Raw genomic sequence first — 16418 nt, forward strand, 5'->3', positions numbered from 1 at the left:
CAAATCCAAAGCTGAGCCCCGGGAGCTGTGCGAACAAGGAAGAGAAAGGGAAATCTCTCCCAGCAGCCTCAGGAGCAGCGGATTAAAGCTCCACAATCAACTTGATGTACCTGCATCTGTGGAATACATGAATAGACAACGAATCATCCCAAATTGAGGAGGTGGACTTTGAGAGCAAGATCTATGATTTTTTCCTTTTCCTCTTTTTGTGAGTGTGTATGTGTATGCTTCCGTGTGAGATTTTGTCTGTATAGCTTTGCTTCCACCATTTGTCCTAAGGTTCTATCCGTCCGTTTTTGTTTTTTTTCTTAATAATTAATTTTAATAACTTTATTTTACTTTACCTTCTCTTTCCTTCCTTCCCTCCCTCCCTCCCTCCCTCCTTTAGACAATGAATCATCCCAAATTGAAGAGGTGGACTTTGAGAGCAAGATTTATGAATTTTTCCCCTTTTCCTCTTCTTGTGAGGGTGTATGTGTATGCTTCTGTGTGAGATTTTGTCTGTATAGCTTTGCTTCCACCATTTGTCCTAAGGTTCTATACGTCCCTTTTTTTTCTAAATAGTTATTTTTTAATTTAATAACTTTATTATATTTTACTTTATTCTATTTTACTGTATCTTCTTTCTTTTTTCCTTCCTTTCTTCCCTCCTTCCTTCCTTCCTCCCTCCTTTCTTTCCTTCTTTTTGTCTTTCTTTCTTCCTTCCTTCCCTCTTCCTTCTTTCTTTCTTCCTTCCTTCGTTTCTTTCTTTCTTCCTACTTCTACTAATTCTTTCTCTCTTTTTCTCCCTTTCATTCTGAGCTGTGTGGATGAAAGGCTCTTGGTGCTGCAGCCAGGAGTCAGTGCTGTGCCTCTGAGGTGGGAGAGCCAACTTCAGGACACTGGTCCACAAGAGACCTCCCAGCTCCACATAATATCAAACGGCGAAAATCTCCCATAGATCTCCATCTCAACACCAGCACCCAGCTTCACTCAACGACCAGAAAGCTACAGTGCTGGACAACCTATGCCAAACAACTAGCAAAGCAGGAACATAACCCCACCCATTAGCAGAGAGGCTGCCTAAAATCATAATAAGTCCACAGAAACCCCAAAACACACCACCAGACATGAACCTGCCCACTAGAGAGACAAGATCCAGCCTCATCCACCACAACACAGGCACTGCTACCCTCCACCAGGAAGCCTACACAACCCATGGAACCAACCTTAGCCACTGGGGGCAGACACCAAAGACAATGGGAACTACGAACATGCAGCCTGCAAAAAGGAGATCCCAAACACAGATAAGCAAAATGAGAAGACAGAAAAACACACAGCAGATGAAGGAGCAAGATAAAAACCCACCAGACCTAACAAATGAAGAGGAAATAGGCAGTCTACCTGAAAAAGAATTCAGGATAATGATAGTAAAGATGATCCAAAATCTTGGAAATAGAATAGACAAAATGCAAGAAACATTTAACAAGGACCTAGAAGAACTAAAGATGAAACAAACAATGATGAACAACACAATAAATGAAATGAAAAATACTCTAGATGGGATCAATAGCAGAATAACTGAGGCAGAAGAACGGATAAGTGACCTGGAAGATAAAATAGTGGAAATAACTACTGCAGAGCAGAATAAAGAAAAAAGAATGAAAAGAACTGAGGACAGTCTCAGAGACCTCTGGGACAACATTAAACACACCAACATTCGAATTATAGGGGTTCCAGAAGAAGAGAAAAAGAAAGGGACTGAGAAAATATTTGAAGAGATTATAGTTGAAAACTTCCTTAATATGGGAAAGGAAATAGTTAATCAAGTCCAGGAAGCACAGAGAGTCCCATACAGGATAAATCCAAGGAGAAATACGCCAAGACACATATTAATCAAACTGTCAAAAATTAAATACAAAGAAAGCATATTAAAAGCAGCAAGGAAAAAACAACAAATAACACACAAGGGAATCCCCATAAGGTTAACAGCTGATCTTTCAGCAGAAACTCTGCAAGCCAGAAGGGAGTGGCAGGACATATTGAAAGTGATGAAGGAGAAAAACCTGCAACCAAGATTACTCTACCCAGCAAGGATCTCATTCAGATTTGATGGAGAAATTAAAACCTTTACAGACAAGCAAAAGCTGAGAGAGTTCAGCACCACCAAACCAGCTCTACAACAACTGCTAACGGAACTTCTCTAGGCAAGAAACACAAAAGAAGGAAAAGACCTACAATAACGAACCCAAGACAATTAAGAAAATGGGAATGGGAACATACATATCGATAATTACCTTAAATGTAAATGGACTAAATGCTCCCACCAAAAGACACAGATTGGCTGAATGGATACAAAAACAAGACGCATATATTTGCTGTCTACAAGAGACCCACTTCAGACCTAGAGACACATACAGACCGAAAGGGGATGGAAAAAGGTATTTCATGCAAATAGAAACCAAAAGAAAGCTGGAGTAGCAATTCTCATATCTGACAAAATAGACTTTAAAATAAAGACTATTAGAAGAGACAAAGAAGGACACTACATAATGATCAAGGGATCGATCCAAGAAGAAGATATAACAATTGTAAATATTTATGCACCCAACATAGGTGCACCTCAATACATAAGGCAAATACTAACATCCATAAAAGGGGAAATTGACAGTAACACATTCATAGTAGGTGACTTTAACACCCCACTTTCACCAATGGACAGATCATCCAAAATGAAAATAAATAAGGAAACACAAGCTTTAAATGATACATTAAACAAGATGGACTTAATTGATATTTATAGGACATTCCATCCAAAAACAACAGAATACACTTTCTTCTCAAGTGCTCATGGAACATTATCCAGGACAGATCATATCTTGGGTCACAAATCAAGCCTTGGTAAATTTAAGAAAACTGAAATTGTATCAAGTATCTTTTCCAACCACAATGCCATGAGACTAGATATCAATTACAGGAAAAGATCTGTAAAAAACACAAACACATGGAGGCTAAACAATACACTACTTAATAACGAAGTGATCACTGAAGAAATCAAAGAGGAAATAAAAAAATACCTAGAAACAAATGACAATGGAGACACGACGACCCAAAACCTATGGGATGCAGCCAAAGCAGTTCTAAGAGGGAAGTTTATAGCAATACAAGCCCACCTTAAGAAACAGGAAACATCTTGAATAAACAACCTATCCTTGCACCTAAAGCAATTAGAGAAAGAAGAACAAAAAAACCCCAAAGTTAGCAGAAGGAAAGAAATCATAAAAATCAGATCAGAAATAAATGAAAAGGAAATGAAGGAAACAATAGCAAAGATCAATAAAACTAAAAGCTGGTTCTTTGAGAAGATAAACAAAATAGATAAACCATTAGCCAGACTCATCAAGAAAAAAAGAGAGAGGGGCTTCCCTGGTGGCGCAGTGGTTGAGAGTCCGCCTGCCGATGCAGGGGACACAGGTTCGTGCCCCAGTCCGGGAAGATCCCACATGCCGCAGAGCGGCTGGGCCCGTGAGCCATAGCCGCTGAGCCTGTGCATCCAGAGCCTGTGCTTCACAACGGGAGAGGCCACAACAGTGAGAGGCCCACGTACCATGAACAAACAAACCAACAAACAAAAAAAGAAAAAACGGAGAAGACTCAAATCAATAGAATTAGAAATGAAACAGCAGAAGTAACAACTGACACTGCAGAAATACGAAAGATCGTGAGAGATTACTACAAGCAACTCTATGCCAATAAAATGGACAGCCTGGAAGAAATGGACAAATTCTTAGTAATGCACAACCTGCCAAGACTGAATCAGGAAGAAATAGAAAATATGAACAGACCAATCACAAGCACTGAAATTGAAACTGTGATTAAAACTCTTCCAACAAACAAAAGCCCAGGACCAGATGGCTTCACAGGCGAATTCTATCAAACATTTAGAGAAGAGCTAACACCTATCCTTCTCAAACTCTTCCAAATTATAGCAGAGGGAGGAACACTCCCAAGTTCATTCTACGAGGCCACCATCACCTTGATACCAAAACCAGACAAGGATGTCACAAAGAAAGAAAACTACAGGCCAATTATCACTGATGAACATAGATGCAAAAATCCTCAACAAAATACTAGCAAACAGAATCCAACAGCACATTAAAAGGATCATACACCATGATCAAGTGGGGTTTATTCCAGGAATGCAAGGATTCTTCAATATACACAAATCTATCAATGTGATAAACCATATTAACAAATTGAAGGAGAAAAACCATATGATCATCTCAATAGATGCAGAGAAAGCTTTTGACAAAATTCAACACCCATTTATGATAAAAACCCTGCAGAAAGCAGGCATAGAAGGAACTTTCCTCAACGTAATAAAGGCCATATATGACAAACCCACAGCCAACATCATCCTCAATGGTGAAAAACCGAAAACATTTCCACTAAGATCAGGAACAAGACAAGGTTGCCCACTCTCACCACTCTTATTCAACATAGTTTTGGAAGTTTTAGCCACAGCAATCAGAGAAGAAAAGGAAATAAAAGGAATCCAAATCGGAAAAGAAGAAGTAAAGCTGTCACTGTTTGCAGATGACATGATACTATACATAGAGAATCCTAAAGATGCCACCAGAAAACTACTAGAGCTAATCAATGAATTTGGTAAAGTTGCAGGATACAGAATTAATGCACAGAAATCTCTGGCATTCCTATACACTAAGGATGAAAAATCTGAAAGTGAAATCAAGAAAACACTCCCATTTACCACTGCAACAAAAAGAATAAAATATCTAGGAATAAACCTACCTAAGGAGACAAAAGAACTGTATGCAGAAAATTATAAGACACTGATGAAAGAAATTAAAGATGATACAAATAGATGGAAAGATATACCATGTTCTTGGATTGGAAGAATCAACATTGTGAAAATGACTCTACTACCCAAAGCAATCTACAGATTCAATGCAATCCCTATCAAACTACCACTGGCATTTTTCACAGAACTAGAACAAAAAATTTCGCAATTTGTATGGAAACACAAAAGACCCCGAATAGCCAAAGCAATCTTGAGAACGAAAAACGGAGCTGGAGGAACCAGGCTCTCTGACTTCAGACTATACTACAAAGCTACAGTAATCAAGACAGTATGGTACTGGCACAAAAACAGAAAGATAGATCAATGGAACAGGACAGAAAGCCCAGAAATAAACCCACGCACATATGGTCACCTTATCTTTGATAAAGGAGGCAGGAATGTACAGTGGAAAAAGGACAGCCTCTTCAATAAGTGGTGCTGGGAAAACTGGACAGCTACATGTAAAAGTATGAGATTAGATCACTCCCTAACACCATACACAAAAATAAGCTCAAAATGGATTAAAGACCTAAATGTAAGGCCAGAAACTATCAAACTCTTAGAGGAAAACATAGGCAGACACTCTATGACATAAATCACAGCAAGATCCTTTTTGACCCACCTCCTAGAGAAATGGAAATAAAGACAAAAATAAACAAATGGGACCTAATGAAACTTCAAAGCTTTTGCACAGCAAAGGAAACCATAAACAAGACCAAAAGACAACCCTCAGAATGGGAGAAAATATTTGCAAATGAAGCAACTGACAAAGGATTAATTTCCAAAATTTACAAGCAGTTCATGCAGCTCAATAACAAAAAAACAAACAACCCAATCCAAAAATGGGCAGAAGACCAAATAGACATTTCTCCAAAGAAGATACACTGACTGCCAACAAACACATGAAAGAATGCTCAACATCATTAATCATTAGAGAAATGCAAATCAAAACTACAATGAGATATCATCTCACACCAGTCAGAATGGCCATCATCAAAAAATCTAGAAACAATAAATGCTGGAGAGGGTGTGGAGAAAAGGGAACACTCTTGCACTGCTGGTGGGAATGTGAAGTGGTTCAGCCACTATGGATAACAGTATGGAGGTTCCTTAAAAAACTACAAATAGAACTACCATATGACCCAGCAATCCCACTACTGGGCATATACCCTGAGAAAACCAAAATTCAAAAAGAGTCATGTACCAAAATGTTCACTGCAGCTCTACTTACTATAGCCCGGAGATGGAAACAACCTAAGTGTCCATCATTGGATGAATGGAGAAAGAAGATGTGGCACATATATACAATGGAATATTACTCAGCCATAAAAAGTTTAAGGCACAAACCAAGAAGCTTTGCTAAATTCAGCACATCTGTAATGCTCTGACTGGTGTGGAGTTCCTGATTATTGGTGAGACGTGATCCACAAGGATGGCTTTTTCACATTCATGGCATTTGTGAGGATTCTTTCCAGAATGAATTCATCTTCTAAAGGCCTGACTATACTAAATACATTTATCTGGCTTCTATCCAGCATAAATTTTCTCATGAAGCCTAAGCTATCAAGCCATGCTAAAAGCATCGCCAACTTCGTTATATTTTTAAGGGCTCTCACTAGTATGGATCCTCTGATGCTAAGTTAGGCTAGAAGGCACACTGAAGAATCTACCACACTCATTACATCTGTACGGTTTCTGTCCAGTATAAACTCCCCGTTGATCGGCAAGGTATGAATTTTGGCTAAAGGCTCTGCCACATACATCACATTTATATAATTTCTTTCCTGTCTGAATTTTCTGATGTCTACTGACGTTTGAGCTGTCATTAAATTTGTAACTTCTCTTTCCATCATGAATATTCCAAGCTGTGAGTTTTGACCAAAGATTTTACCACATACATCACATTTATATAATTTGGCTCCTGGGTGGATTATCTGATGTCTTCCAAGAGTGGCTCTATCATTAAAGGTTTTGCCACATGTTACATTTGTACCATGACTCTCCGTGAATTTTCTGACGATGTACAAGCTGTGAATTTCGAACAGAGAATTTGTCACATACATCACATTTATATAATTTCTCTCTTGTACGGATTATCTGATGTCCAGTGAAGAGTAAGTCCTTAAGAAAGGTTTTCCTACACTCATTACATTTGTAAGGTCTTTCGATGTGGTCTTGTGTCATCACTGAAGGAGGCATGAAATCATTGCCATATGTATTTGAAACGTCGGTTTGGACACTAGGAGGAATTCTTTGAAGTGGAGTAAATGAGGAACTACTGTTGATAGACCTCTCAACTTCATTACATTCAGATATTATCCCATCAGTAAGAAATACCTGCAGTTTATCCAAAATGTTAAATCCAAGCCTATTTCCAATGGGCTTGATTCCTGCATCCCTTCTACCATGTTGATCTCTTCCATCAGTGAGATTTCCATTATGGGTCATAGACATTCCTTTGTAATTTCATCATCTATCTAATGACACTCAAAATCATGTGTATTTTCCTGGATTTCCCTGAGGTGAAAATGATTATAGGAACAGTTCTGTCATTATTACCAGTTTAAAGAGTTGGGAGGAAGATTAACATGAAGATTTTTCTGTCGGTGCCCTTCCGACCTGCAGCTTTATCAAGCTGAACGTTCCATCGCTGACTTGCACCAAGCCGTCTCGGAGTCGACCTAGTTATGGAAACGTGTTCTTCGCAGAATCCCAGTTCAGGGAGTTCAAGCTGGCCCATCACAGTACCTCTCCATCTCTACAGGCAGAGGGTTAAAAGCAGGAGAACTGGCAGGTTTCCACAGGAGGGAAGTCCATGGAAAAGAGTGAAAACTGGGGAGGAGAGAAACCCCACGGTGTCCTCCGCAAGGCTGTGGACGGTGGCCCGTGAGCACAGGGAGCCCTCACTGGTCACCTGTCCTGTCGTCAAGGAAGGCCGCCCTCGTAGTGAGCAGCTACTGGATGCCTGCTGTGTGCCTGCTGCTCTCTTCCCCTTGCAGAAGAGCTGAACCCACGGAAGGTGTCCTTAGGGGTGGATGGTGGAGCGGGCACTTGTGTCCGGTGGGGCACTGACCCCGAGGCTGGGTACCCCTCTCCCGGGGGGAGCGGCAGCAGGCTGGCCTCTGCCGGCCACATGCGCCGGGAGCCCCGAGCCTGCTCTCCTGAGGATGCGGTGGGCTGAGTGCTGGGAGGGATGGGTTTCCAGGTTCCCGAGCCAGTGACCACGGGCTTTGGCTGCACACGCCCCCACCAGGTACCAGGGCCCCTTCAGCACACACCCACGAGGCCCTCACCTCTGGGGATTCGACCTCTTTTCCACCCCACTTCATTATCCAGAACACTCGCTATTTGATTGCATGTCTTTTGAATGAATGTGACCTACAGTTGAGAAACACTGTGATGACATTTTAATCACTGGGAACATGAAATAAAAGAATGATATTTACATACCAATTAGCACTAAACAGACTGTTGTCTCATAACTGAGAAGAAAAATATATATTATACTATAGGTGTATTCTGAATACTTACTGTAAATAAATAAATGCAAAAGAATAGATGACATAGGATAAAGAAGATGTGGCACATATATACAATGGAATATTACTCAGCCATAAAAAGAACCGAAACTGAGTTATCTGTAGTGAGGTGGATGGACCTAGAGTCTGTCATACAGAGTGAAGTGAAGAGAAAAACAAATACTGTATGCTAACACATATATATGGAATCTAAAAAGGAAAAAAAAAAGGTTCTGATGAACCTAGGGCCAGGACAGGAATAAAGATGCAGACGTAGAGAATGGACTTGAGGACACGGGAAGGGGGAAGGGGAAGCTGGGATGAAGTAAGAGAGTATCATGGACATATATACACACCAAATGTAAAATAGATAGCTAGTGGGAAGCAGCCACATAGCACAGGGAGACCAGCTCAGTGCTTTGTGTTCACCTAGAGGGATGGGATAGGGAGGGTGGGAGGGAGACGCAAGAGGGAGGAGATATGGGGACATATGTATATGTATAGCTGAGTCACTTTGTTATACGGCAGAAACTAACACAACACTGTAAAGCAGTTATACTCCGATAAAGATGTTAAAGAAAAAAAAAGAACAGATGACATAAATTGTAATGCTAAAAAGCCAAAACAGGCATATCCAATCTAACTAATTGGCTGTAAAACAAATACAGAGAAATGAAGAATTTGATAAAACAATTTTTAACAAAACAATATAGTTTTCTAAGTATCTGCCGTAAAACTACGTACCCATAAAGAAAAGGCATTTTATAACATTAACAAGTAGTATGTCAGTTGTTTTGCATAAGACACGCTGAAAGACCATCATCTGTAAATTCCACTTATAAATTTATAAAATATTAATTTTCTCCAGTTCTCTAACAGCCAGTAAGTAGAGCAATCCCTACCTATGCAGTACCCTTAATTATCTAGCTTAATGGTTACCAAAATATATGGAATAAACAGCACATTCTATATTCATTAACTGGGATCAGATACAATGTTGTTGAGAACGAAGTACAAACGAAAAGCAAACAGGATATAATGCAGACAAAGGTGTATCATGAAAACCATGACAGAATACTAACATACCTTTTTCTAAAAAAGTAACTTTTGAGTATTTACTACAAAACATGCAATATTCTAAGCCATCTAACAGCACTAAATTGTTTTTAAAGGCTTGAGGTAAATTAACACGATTTTTCAAATCAGGGTAGGAGATGCGCACAGGTTTATGTACATTAACCCAACCGACACACAAAGTGGTGTAAGAACCAGGACCTACAGACAGAAAACTTCAATGTGACCGGCCGTCGGCCAAAACTTAAACAGGACAGATTACAAAATAATACAACAAATACCAAAATAATACAACAAATAATACAACGAATTTCTGACATTTAGACAGAAAACGTCAAGGGAGATGCAAGAAGTGAGCTGTGTAACAAAGCTATTCAGCCATCCCTCCTGGAAGTGGTTTCCGAGTCATCACAGCTGCACGGCTGTCCAGATAAAGTTGTTCAATGGATAAAGAGGGATCGTTTCTATAATGTGAGTAACGTGGAAGGTGGAGGCATGGGTGAAAAAGTGCTCTGGAAATGGGGGTGATCAACACAACAAATTAAATATGCAAATAAATAACTTTCCATTCACATCGAGGTTCCATCTGAGGAGTGATCAGGAATGAGAAAGGACATGAGTGGAGCACAGGGTGTATGCATATGTGGGAGCACAGCTTGTGACTGCACATCTGTGTGAAAATAAGTGTACGATGGCAACTGAAATACTAATTTTAAAAGAAAACAAGAATTGGTTTAGGAATTAACATGATACCATCCCATTTTTCACTATGGAAATTATACTATGGATATGAAACAGAAACAAAAAAGATCTAAAAAGGGAGAGAGTGTGATGTTGTAGGGAGAAAACAGGATTACAAATGTGCTCTATAACATGTCGTACTGATTATACCGCAAGTACCACAAGTTCCACTGTCATGTTTATATCCAAGAAAAACATACAGGATTTTGGCACAGTGGTTAAGAATACGCCTGCCAACGCAGAGGGCACGGGTTCCATCCCTGGTCCGGGAAGATCCCACACGCCGCGGAGCCACAACTACTGAGCCCACGCGCCTACAGCCCATGCTCCGCAACAAGAGAAGCCACCGCAATGAGAAGCCCGCGCACCGCAACGAACAATAACCCCTGCTTGCTGCAACTGGAGAAAGCCTGTGTGCAGCAACAAAGACCCAATGAAGCAAAAACAAAAAAACAATATTCCAGGAGATTGTGCAAGAATGTTCTTGGCAGAAAACAGAAGGAAAAACCAAAAAAGGGCGATCATAGGCGATGGATGACTTTCTTCTGTACCCAAACAGAGATACAAAAAAATCAAATCAATAGTAAAGAAGAGTAAGAGACCATGATTTTGAAACTGAGTCGCCCTAAATCTGAGTTCTTCTGTCGAGTTTGATTAACCTGTCTGTGCAACATTTTCCCATTCTTATCCAATACCTGTTCCCCTCAAGACTGATGAATGTCAAAGAAAAGGCAGGATTGATATCAAAGGGAACCTGGGGGGTCTTCCAGGTTACAAAAACTTTTCTGTGTCCCCTGTTTCCTGTTTATAGAAGAAGGCTTTAGTTTCCTAGACCTTCCCTGAGATCCAAAGAGCAGATTCAAGCAGTTACCAATTAGGGGAAGGAGGGAATGCAGAAACAAAGGAAAAGCAAGCCGAACATGTATCTTTTCCACGATTGGTAGCTTAAACTGATACCTTTACAACCCCAAACTGTGGCTTCAACAAGTTGCCCCAAGAAGCCTTAAAAATTGATGACACCCAGAGGGTCAACTGAGGACTGGAATTCTTAACGCATCACATTTGGCTCTGGGTAAATAATAAAACGTCACAACTATTGCTTTTACTCTCTTCCTGAAAGAAGTTAAAGAATCACAAGACCGTGATTTAGAAACTCGTTTTGCAGGCACGTACAGAATAATCACAAAGTCACAATGTGTGCCAAAGAGTCTGCACAGCTGAGATCTTATAGGAAAGCTGGGATCACAGACACTCCCCTCCCCTCCCTCCTTTTGCCTTTAAAATCTTACACACAGGTATAAGAGTATGCTGAAAACTGTCCTTCCACTCAGTCTTTCTTTAGAGCTTTCACCATCCTCAATGGTGAAAGAATGGAAGCTTTTCCTCCAAGATCAGGAACAAGACAAGCATACCTGCTATTTCTAAAAACATATAATTGGAAGTCCTACCAAGAACACATAGGCATAAAATGAGATGATAGATATCCCAGTAGCAACAGGAAGCAAAATCATCTCTGTACACAGGTAACATGATCTAATAGGTGGAAAACCCTGAAGATTCTGAAAGTAAAAAAAAAAAAAAAACCTTCTAGAAATAATGAAAGAGTTCAAAAACCTTATAAGATTTAAAATCATCATGCAAAACTCAATTGGGTTTCTAAAAATTAAAAATGATCAAAACAAATTGAGAAAACAATTCCATTTATAAGAGAATCAAAAAATATTTAGACATGACATTATAAAAGAAGAGAAAGATTTGTACACTGCAAACTATAGACTGCTGAAAATTTTACAGAAGACGAAAATAAATGGAAACATATCCCATGTTCATGGATTGAAAGTCAATATTGTCAAGATGTCAGTACTACCCAAAGTGATTAACAGATTCAAATCATTCATTCCCTAGTGAAATCCCAATAGGGTTTTCCTGAAAAAACAGGTAAATCCATTCTGTGATTCCTATGGAATGTCAAGAAACAATGAATAGTAAAAATAAGTTTGAAAAGAACAGTCAGAGGTCTCACACATCCTTGTTTCGAAACTTATTCCAAACCTACACTAATCGAAACAGTGTGGTACTGTCATAAAGGCAGACAGAGACTTTAGGAAAAAACTCTTCTGTGATAGCAGCCAAGATGGTGAAGTAGAAGGATCCTAAACTCACCCCTTCTCACGAGCACACCAAAATCACAACTAACTGCAGTACAACCATTGATGAAAGACTGGAACCTACCAGGAAAGCTCTTTAACAAGTAAAGACATAAAGAAGGAACCACGATGCGATGGGTAGGAAGGGCAGACCCACGATATACTCAAACCCCATTATCCCCTGGGTGGGTGACCCAAAAACTAGAGAATAATTATATTACAGAGGTTCTCACACAGGAGTGAGAGTCGTGAGCCCCACATCACGCCCCCTAGCCCAGAGGTCCGGCACTGGGATGAGAAGCCCCCAGAACATTTACCTTTGAAGGCCAGTGGGGCTTGATTGCAGGAGCTCAGAGTAATGGGGAAAATAGAGATTTCACTCTTAACAGACACACACAAAATCTCACATACACAGAGATGAAGGGCAAAAGCAATAATCTGATAGAAGACTGGGCAAGAACTGCCCCTGCCTGCTGATCTTGGAGGATCTCCTGGGAAGGTGGGGGGAGGCGTAGGCTCACCCTGGGGACATAGGCAATGATGAGCTCTCCTGGAGGCTGACTTCTTGGCATCAAGACCTCGCCCCACCCAAGAACCTATAGGTCTGGCACTGGGGCGCCTCAGGCAAAACAACAAACTGGCAGAGGATACAGCTCCACCAATCAGCCAAGGGGCAGCCTAAAGGCTTCCTGAGCCCACTGCCACCTCTCTGCATAACCTTAGACATACCCTGGCCTGCCAAAGGGCCAAGACCCAGGTCCAACCAACAGTGGGCAGGGAGAAGCCTCTAGACCAGCCTCACCCACCAGGGTGCAGACACCAGAAGCAAGAAAACTACAGTCTCACAGCCTGCAAACTGAATCCACAAATACAGGCCAGACACTACCCCGGGACCAGCTGGCCTCTGACCTTCGATGATGAGAGGGATGCATAGGACACCTCCTACAGAGGGCCACTTTTCCAACGTTGAGAAATGTAACTAACCTACCACATACATAAAAATATAAATAGCAATTCAGACAAAATGAGGTACCCGAGGAATATGTTTCAGGCGGAGGAATAAGACAAAAACCCCAGAAGAAGAACTAAGTGACGTGGAGATAGGAAATCTGGCCGAAAAAATGTTCAGAGTAATGATCAAAAAGAACTCGGGAGGAGAATGGATGCACAGCCTGAGAAATGAGAAGTATTTAACAAAGACTTTGAAAATCTAAACAACAACTGAACAGAATTGGATAATACAGTAACTGAAATGAAAAATACACTAGAATCAATAACAGGCTAAATGAGGCAGAAGAATGGATCAGTGAGCTGGAAGACAGAGTAGTGGAAATCACCACTGAAGAGAAAAAAGAATAAAAGAAGGACGACATTTGAAGAGACTTCTGGGGCAACAACAAGTGCACTAATATTTGTATTATACAGGTCCCAGAAGGAGAATAAGAGAGGAAGCGCCTTAGAAAATATTTGCAGAGATAATAGCTGAAAACCGCCCTAACCTGGGAAAGGAAACAGTCACCCAAGTTCAGGAAGTGGCGAGAGTCCCATATCCATACAAAGACTCATAGAAAGCACAAACCAAACATCTATCATAGATACAAATTCAAAAAGCACATGAAAAGATGCGCAACATCATGTGCTTTCCCACTTTGTACAGCTCCTTGGAGCACCTCTTTATTCCCTAGGTGGGATGCTGCCCAGTGTATCAATCATTCAATAAAGCCAATTAGATCTTTAAATTTATTTAAATTTGATTCAATTTTTGCACATTAATGGAAGTCAGTCTGAAATGCACTGCTATGGGATTTGCATTATAGCCATCTGAATATTCTGGAATAGAGTGTAGAGAGTACAAAGTATGAGTATGTAACCCCCAAATTGTATGTTGTTTCATTCCACATTGGAAAGAAAATTGTTATAGATTCTTTCAAACCTGAGAGCCTAACGGTGCATTCTTACCTGCTGTTATAAAGCACCGACATGAGATAAAACTGTCGATGGAATAAACATGATTCATCCAGGGTTATGACAAAAGTGATTATATTTTATTAATTAAAATAGGAGACCCATGATACATTCAGAATGTAATTCTATGAATACAACAGTAGCAAATGATAATGACAGCAGTTAAATGTGAATCATACACACACACATATTACTCTGGTTCTGATTAAATTTGATGCTCAAACTAATTGCTCTCTCAATTTCCAAAAATAAGACTTTTTTTTTTTTTTTTTTTTTTTGCCGTACGCCAGCCTCTCACTGTTGTGGCCTCTCCCCTTGTGGAGCACAGGCTCCGGACGCACAGCTCAGCGGCCATGGCTCACTGGCCCAGCTGCTCCGCGGCATGTGGGATCCTCCCGGACCGGGGCACGAACCCGTGTCCCCTGCATCAGCAGGCGGACTCTCAACCACTGCGCCACCAGGGAAGCCCCAAGGCTAACTTTTTTTTAATCATACATACAACCATTATTGCCATCCAATGGAGAAAGTGACCAACTTTTCCTGTGCATTGTTCCTACCACATAATCAGTCCCTAATAACCTGTCACTCTCCTCCCATGAAAAGCCCAGTGCCTAATGTCTTGCCTGCTCTTGTCCAGGTCAGTTGGTAGAGCACTCTGTCCTGTAACCCACGGTGAACAGAAGGGCGCCCTGAACATAATGAGCATGATGATTCATGTCCTAGTTTTACACTATTCTCTGCCCCTCCCTGACACTAATTCACACACTACTGAATTTGATAATTCAGGATTCATGTCTTTCCAGGGAACATGGATGTGAATGAACCACACCTAATGAAGCTGGCCCCCTCATCTTACTGATTCCTTCCCAGAGACCATCATGAAAGGCCTGTAATGAATGTATGAAATCAACATATTAGCAAGGCCAAGCTCTTAGGGCTCACCACACAACAGGCCAATAAACTGAGAGACTAGTTGTTGGAGCAAGCAACAGTGGCTTTATTCAGAAAGCCAGCAGACCCAGAAGATGGTGGACTACTGTCCCAAAGAATCATCTTCCCTGAGTTAGAATTCAGGCTTCTTTCATACTAAAAGAGGAAGGAGTAAACTCCTGGTTCCAATCAGGTTCTTGAGGGGATGTTTTAATTTCTTCTTTCTTGAATCCATTCACAGGGGAGCCTGGACAGGAGGTTTCCCACGAGGTAAACAAAGGTATTTTAGTTTAATGCACATTACACGGGAATCAGGTTTCCCAAAGATAGCCCATTATGTATAATTTAAGCTTATAGGCAACATCCCTTTAGTGATTCACTTGTAGCCAAAGCAATAGAATACAAATGTTAAAGTAAAAGGAAAAGGTCCAATATGGAGACAGACTTGTTCTTCCCTGTCACTTCAAACTTTAGGTTGAAAAGCATAAATAGTAAGTAGCCTTTTCAAGAAAACTCAAATAATTAAATTTTAATATACTGAAGATAATCGGTTATTTTCACATATGTCCTTTTTCCTCTCATATACACACCATGTCAGAAGTTTTAACATGTTGTGAGTTGCAATGATTCTGCAGTATGTAATATCTCAGGTTAACCTCAGAGAACTAAAGATTTATTTATTCCTAGTATGCCTTCTCCGATGGTCTGTTGTAAGAATTGCTCAAAAAATTCACCAAATTCGTTATATTTGTAAGGACTGTCCCAAATATTAGTTCTTTGGTAAACCCCAAGGATGTACTGTTTCATGAAGCTTTTCCGTGTATACTTTGTAACCTGTAAGAATTCTGTCATTACACTAAAGGTGTTGATACTTGATGTAAAAATTTACAACATTCATTACATCGGAAAGCTTGCTCGCCAGCGTGAATCCTCTATTTCAGTTTTGATCTTCAAGTACAGTCCTCAGGACACATATTGCTTTGTGTGGTTTCTCTCAAAACTGTGTACTCTGAAGCTTAGTGCACTGTGAGGCCTGGAGAAAGCCTCTATTCATACGTTTCCATAGCTTCTCTTCAATATGGATTTTCTGCAATTGCCAAGTACTTGAACTCAAGGTAAAGGTTTTGCCTCAACCAGTGCATTTGGGAGGTACGGCGCCAGTATGCTCCTATCTTGTGACTTCTGGGTAAGATCCTTGCCACA

General features: G+C 40.4%; 1 protein-coding gene across 3 annotated transcripts in view; it reads right to left on the reverse strand.

Moving 5' to 3' along the window:
* The window catches only part of LOC114907431 (zinc finger protein 160-like), an 80840-nt gene that overhangs the window by 21738 nt on the left and 42684 nt on the right, over positions 1-16418 (reverse strand). The window lies entirely within an intron of this gene.

This window comes from Monodon monoceros, unplaced genomic scaffold (assembly GCF_005190385.1).
Source record: "Monodon monoceros isolate NGI ecotype Baffin Bay Population unplaced genomic scaffold, NGI_Narwhal_1 Super_Scaffold_10, whole genome shotgun sequence".
In the NCBI taxonomy this organism is placed as follows: Eukaryota; Metazoa; Chordata; class Mammalia; order Artiodactyla; family Monodontidae; genus Monodon; species Monodon monoceros.